Genomic DNA, 6,172 nt, shown 5'->3' with positions numbered 1-6,172 from the left:
AGGAGAAGAGAAACAAATTAGTTGGTACTAAGGGTAAAGGGAAAAAGGTTGAAAAAGGATTGAAAGAAAAACAGAAGATTAAGCTGGAGGAGACAAAATCCAGCAACGAAGGGGAAAATTTGAAGTCTCATGTTTATGGGACATTACATAGTCAGATGTCCCCTTCATCCATAGTTCAAGTTATTGAAAATTGTTCAGAAAATCAGTTGAAAGCTATTAGGGCAATAAGATTCGGGTTTATGGAGTTCTTGAAGGTGACCCAACTGCCTTTGCAATTGGGTTTATGGTTGGTTCATTACTTTGATGCTAACACATGCTCTTTAAACATTCCAGATTATGAACCTTTTTGTATCACTGAAGAGCATGTGCATCAAGTACTTGGGCTGCCAATGGGTGGCATAGAAATTGACAAAAAATAATTTTTCCAGAGATAAGAGAGTGATTCAGCAATGGAAGAAGCAATTCAAAAGCAACTCACTCTCTATCAAAATAGGGGAGCTGAAAGAGTTTCTGAAAGAGCATAACTCAGCTGGTCTTATGTTCAAAAGGAACTTTGTAGTGCTATGCATGTCTACATTGATGGATGGTAAACTTCTTATTTTTATTTTGCTTATTTTTATTTATAGTTAGCACTTAGCAGTTGTGTGCTATATATAGCAATTATATTGCCTAAGTTGTTGGTCAAATATGTATAGAATCAGTTACTGCAGCAACAACAAGAATCATTTACTGCACCAACAAGAAACTAATCCAATCTAGAGTGAATGCTACTTGAAACTATACATCATCAGATAGAGATTGTTGACACTTTCAGAATAAGTAGAAATACTCCCCTGTTTAAGATCTATATATATGTATTTATCTATTGGGCTATCTAAGTAGTTTGTATAATTTAATGGACTATTGTTGTTAGTCAATGATGAGATGGGTGAACAAATCTAGAATAGGATTTGGTACATACTCCATATTAACATTGTCAGAAAATTTCAAGTCATATTAAAAACTAATTATATCATCAGGAAAAGGTGGAGAGTCAACATCATGGTTTTAAATTTTATAGCAATTTGCTCATTTTCAATTTTGTTTGCTTACTTATATTATATTTTGTTCATTTAAATTTCCTTTTGCTCAGTTTTCTTTTGTTTTGCTCATTTTTTTGTCAGGGAAACAAAATGTGAATATCAATTCTGATATTCTCACATTTCTTTCTGATGTTGATAAAATAAAGGACTTGAATTAGTGCAAGTATATCGTTGATTCACTTGTGAAGGCCAAGCTTTTCTGGGAAGAACGTCAAACTCGTTCTTTTCCTGGGTCTTTACTGTTTCTTATGGTATTACTTTAATTTTTGTTTTTTTTAATGTAATATTTCTTACTTATTTGTTGCTTTTTAATTTACTAATTATTTTTTCTTACTTGTTTGTAGTTATGTATTAATTGTTATTTGTTTTATTTTAATGTACTAATTTTTTCTATCTTACTTGTTTGTAGCTTTTATATGTTGATCAGTTTGTCATTGAGGAAGTTAGAGCCAAACGAGAAACTCCTGTTCTCAAAGGTTGGACAACCAATATGTTGTCAAGTCGTGATAAATTGGAAATTTTTAAAGGGAGGCTTGGACTTTTTGATAAAAATCAGAAGCTTGTTGGTCCTTCTGGCAGCATACAACCAAAAATGGTATTTCACTTGTAACCAATACTTAGTTTTCTATGTATTTGGCATTGCTTGTAGAGTTGAATTGGAACAAATCTTGCCTTTAGGAAAATGATGCAATGTGGTGCTCTTTATAGCACATTAATGGACCTCCTAAATCAGCAAAAAAATATTTGCTCATTTGATACTGTGTGTGATTTGGATGAATTTTACTGTGTGATTTGGATGAATTTTGTGTTTCTTGATTTTACTGTGTGTGATTTGGATGAATTTTGTGTTTTTCTTCTTAACTTGTTCGACAACCTTTCAGTTTCTTAGTATTAAATAGTTGATAAACTTGATACTCTTCTTGAATTATTTTTTTGCTCATTTGTTAAATAAAGTTCAATTTACTCAATTTTATATGACTTTGCTTATTTCATATCCACTTTGCTTATTTGTCAAATGAGCAAATAATTAGGATATTTGCTTTCAACTTGTTCTAACTTTTTTTTTTTTTTTGTAGGAACAATCTGATCCAATTCATACAAAAAATGAAGAAATTGAACAAGATCCAAATAAGGTATTTATATGACTTTTTTGGAAACTTATATTAATTTGCTCATTTTTATATGACTTTGCTCATTTCATATTTACTCTTTTCATTTATATTCATCTTATTATGTATTTTTTTTTTAACAGAAATGCCTTATGGAGCTTGCAACAACATCTACAAATCTAGTCTTGGCATACATGGATTTCAGTCAAAAACATGAAACTGCTGTCAAGTATTTTCCAAACAATGAGAAGATTCAAAAGCTGAAGGAAGATGCAATGACCATTTGTGATGAGCAGTAGATGAGCTCTAAAGCTTTGACTGAAGATATTCCTCTCTCATTTAGCCAAGATGAATAGTATTGGCAAGATCCAGCTATAATTGAAGCTTGGGATAGGTTTTCAAAGATTTCAAGCAATGACAAGCATGCTAAATCTACAATCAATGCTAGGGTTGATCATCTGATTGAATCAGAACCAATTGATGTTACTAAGATTGCTGCTGAATGTGTTCATATAGCAAGTGGTATACCTGATGTTGAAGCTCCATCCGTTATCATACAGCCTAGGCCTGCTGAACATGTGTTTAAAAAACTTGGAGAGTCAAGTATGAGATATAGTTTAAGAAGTTCAATTGCCAAAGGATGTGGAACTCCTTCATTCAGCTTAGGAATCTCTTCTCAAGAAACTGATTCTCAGGAGAAGTCCCCTAGCATTGCACCTACTGATGAACCTGTAGTTGCTCCGGTCAGTGCACAAGTTGGTGCTTCTAAATCAGATGTTGCTGCTGTTGTTGATGCTCTGAATGCTCTAGAAGATCCAATTGCGCTTAAGAGAAAAGGAGATGCTGAAAATGAGAGTTGTATTCGAAAGAAGCGTAAAGTGCAACCATCGTTGCAGATAAGATCTCCTTCTAAGTCTCGGATTATCAACATATATACACCATTAACAGCAGTTCAAAAAAGTGTTATGGATTCATTTTTTCATGAGAAGAAAAATCGTTTGTAAGTATTTATTCAATTTTTCAGTTCTGGAAATTGGCAACTGACCTTATTTTTATTTCTTAAAACAAGTCTAGCTCTATATTCTCACTTTACATATCTACGATTGAAATTATTTTAACTTCCCTAAATCTTATACGTGATGCAGGGTTTTTATGCGAGGGTGAGCCTGATAGTGAAGTAATGCTATTTCAACTTGAAATGCTAAAAACTCATGGAAAAATTCATGGCGATATCATTAATGCATGGTTACTGTTCTGAATTATAATAAGCAATATAGAGATATCAATTCTAGTGGACGTTTCTTTTTCGGTCTTAATGCAATTGTAAGTTCAACTCGTTCATTTTTTTTGTTTTATTTTGTTCATGTTCACTTTTCTCATTTCATATAAATTTTTATATTTGAATGTAGATGTTTTTTTGTATTTGCAAAAACTATTATTAGTTCTTTGCTCATTTGTCAAATGAGCAAACTATTCAATGCTCATTTGTCAAATATTCTTGCTCATTTGACAAATGAGCAAAAAATAAATATTAAACTAATTTAAGTCTCTTATTGGATACTAAATAACATAAAATCTTTTGATAAAGTATTTGAAATACAGAACTAATTTAAGAAATTTTCATATTATAGTTATCTTCAAGGCATAATCATGTCATGGTTGTTTGTTTGCACTTTGTAGTGTATTGTCTTGCGTTTGCTCATTTGTCAAATGAGCAATTAATTTTTGCTCATTTGTCAAATAAGCAATTAATTTTTTCTCATTTGTCAAATGAGCAATTAATTTTTTTCTCATTTACCAAATGAGCAGTTAATTTTTTTCTTATTTGTCAAATGAGCAAAACATCAACTGCTCATTTGTCAAAAAAATTTCAATTTACTTATTTTATATGACTTTTCTCATTTCATATCCACTTTTCTCATTTGTTATTTACTCTTTTCATTTATATTCATCTTATTTATGTATTTTTCTTTATGTATTTTTTTAGGATTGCCTTTTTCAATACGAAAGTGATCGTGCTCAAGAAAGGAATAAAATGTTTTGTGAGGTTGTGGAGTTGGAATTCAGCAAAACAATCATCCCAAAGAAAGATATTGAGCTTTTCTTTTTCCCAGTATTTGAAAAAGATCATTATTATCTGGTATGTTTTAACACCACCACAGACCGTGGTACAATTGAGGTTATTGATTACAGTGAAGGTGCTAGAGAAAATAAGAAATTGCTTAAAAATCTGGTATGTCTTCTGGCACTTCTTCATCATCATAAATCACTTCATCATCAATATCCCCATTGATTCCTGTCATGTTGTTACCAGATTCCTTATTCATGTCTCCTCTCATTAGATCCCTGAATGAAATTCCATGTCCTTACGGAGCCAGTGACGGCGGCACCCTAACCCTTTCAGGATTCTCCTCTGAATTTCTCCTTTCTCCCATAACAAGAAAATACACACACACACACTCACACACACGCATACACACACACACACATACACATGCACACACACACATACACACACGCACACACACACACACACATACACACACATACACACACGCACACACACACACACATACACACACACACACACAAGCACACATACACATACACATACACATACACATACACATACACATACACATACATACACACACTCACAACCTATAATAGAATCTGTAATCAGATTCTGAAGATAGTTTCTGAAATCAGAATTGTGTAATGTGTGGATAGGTTTGTGTGGGTAGGTGGCAGTAATGGCTCAAGATTTTGTCAGATTATTTTAGCAAAATGATTAGAGTTTAGTTGTTTATCTTGTTCTGCTTGTTTTGACTATATTTGTTCTACCTATTTTTGTTCTTATTTTAACTTATTTGTTCATTTTCAGAAAAGTGCATTTTCATATTTCATGGATGGTGAAGGAAGTATACAAAGTGTTGTTTTGTCAAAATAGATCAAGTCTAAGGAGTCTGTACTGATTGATTTACCCTGGAAGTCTTCAGATGATGATCATTTGCATTGTGGTGTTGCAATGATGAGGCATATGGAAACATATATGGGTTTGCAAAAGTGGAATTCGGGTTTAAAGAAAAATAATGTAAGTCTTTCACATTTCATGCTTGTTGTTACAACTTACAAGCTATGTTCCTCTCATATGAGTATTAAATGTGTTGGAGAGCAGTTAATTGCTGCAAATCCTGTTGGTAGGCACCTGTTTTATGTGCATTCTTTACTGAGCTTTGAGTACTCTACTCTCTTCAAATTGTTGTATATTTGTAAACGAACACACTCAATCAGTGATAGCTTGTTGTCATAATAATTGCAAAACAATCTTAGGTAAGATAGAAATTAGGGTTTAGAAACTAATCAGAAGTTAGTGGATATGAGTTTTCTTTGATATCTCTCTCTTTAGTTATTAAATCTTATGAAGCTAATATTGAATATTTTGAAAGAAGACTAAATATCTGAATCTTAATGTTTTATCTCGAATGAGATACACCATAAGTCATCACCAGAAGATTAAGGAACGAAGTGAAGAAGATTATAGAGGATAGTGGCAGATCAGGGAGGACGGTAGAGTAGGTAGTAGAACCTGACTTGTCTAACCAGAAAAAGTCTAATTGTTGAGTTTATAATTTGCTTCTTCTGGAATGGGACATCTGCACTTTTTATCCATTTTTTATTTTAATTGCAATTTAGGTTAAAATTTGTGAGCAACTTGTTGATTTTCATTCATGAAGCCATTACTTACCCTATACTTACCCTGAATTATTGCTTCATTTTTTCTTGTGATGCTGAAGAAAGCTAGGGGCAAGCAATGCAAGAGCATTCAACGGAGAGAATTGAAGACTGAAGTTGATCAATTGTTATGATGTTTTTAGGATTTGTATAGGATTTGTATAGAACAATAGAAGTGTTAGTTTTATGATGTTCTTAATTGGACAAATGTGACAAATGTTCTTAGTTGATTAAATGTTTTTATGA

At 32.3% G+C, this 6,172-nt stretch overlaps 1 long non-coding RNA gene across 1 annotated transcript; it reads left to right on the top strand.

The window, feature by feature from the left end:
• Nucleotides 1–999: 999 nt before the first annotated feature.
• LOC110733785 lies at nucleotides 1,000–2,211 on the top strand. Its single transcript, XR_002513666.1, has 3 exons — nucleotides 1,000–1,025; nucleotides 1,164–1,677; nucleotides 2,159–2,211. It is a non-coding gene; the product is annotated as an uncharacterized LOC110733785 (long non-coding RNA).
• Nucleotides 2,212–6,172: the final 3,961 nt, after the last annotated feature.

This window comes from Chenopodium quinoa, unplaced genomic scaffold (assembly GCF_001683475.1).
Source record: "Chenopodium quinoa cultivar QQ74 unplaced genomic scaffold, ASM168347v1, whole genome shotgun sequence".
Classification (NCBI taxonomy): Eukaryota; Viridiplantae; Streptophyta; class Magnoliopsida; order Caryophyllales; family Amaranthaceae; genus Chenopodium; species Chenopodium quinoa.
Note: the sequence above shows the minus strand (reverse complement) of the source record. Positions and strands in the feature narration are given on the sequence as shown.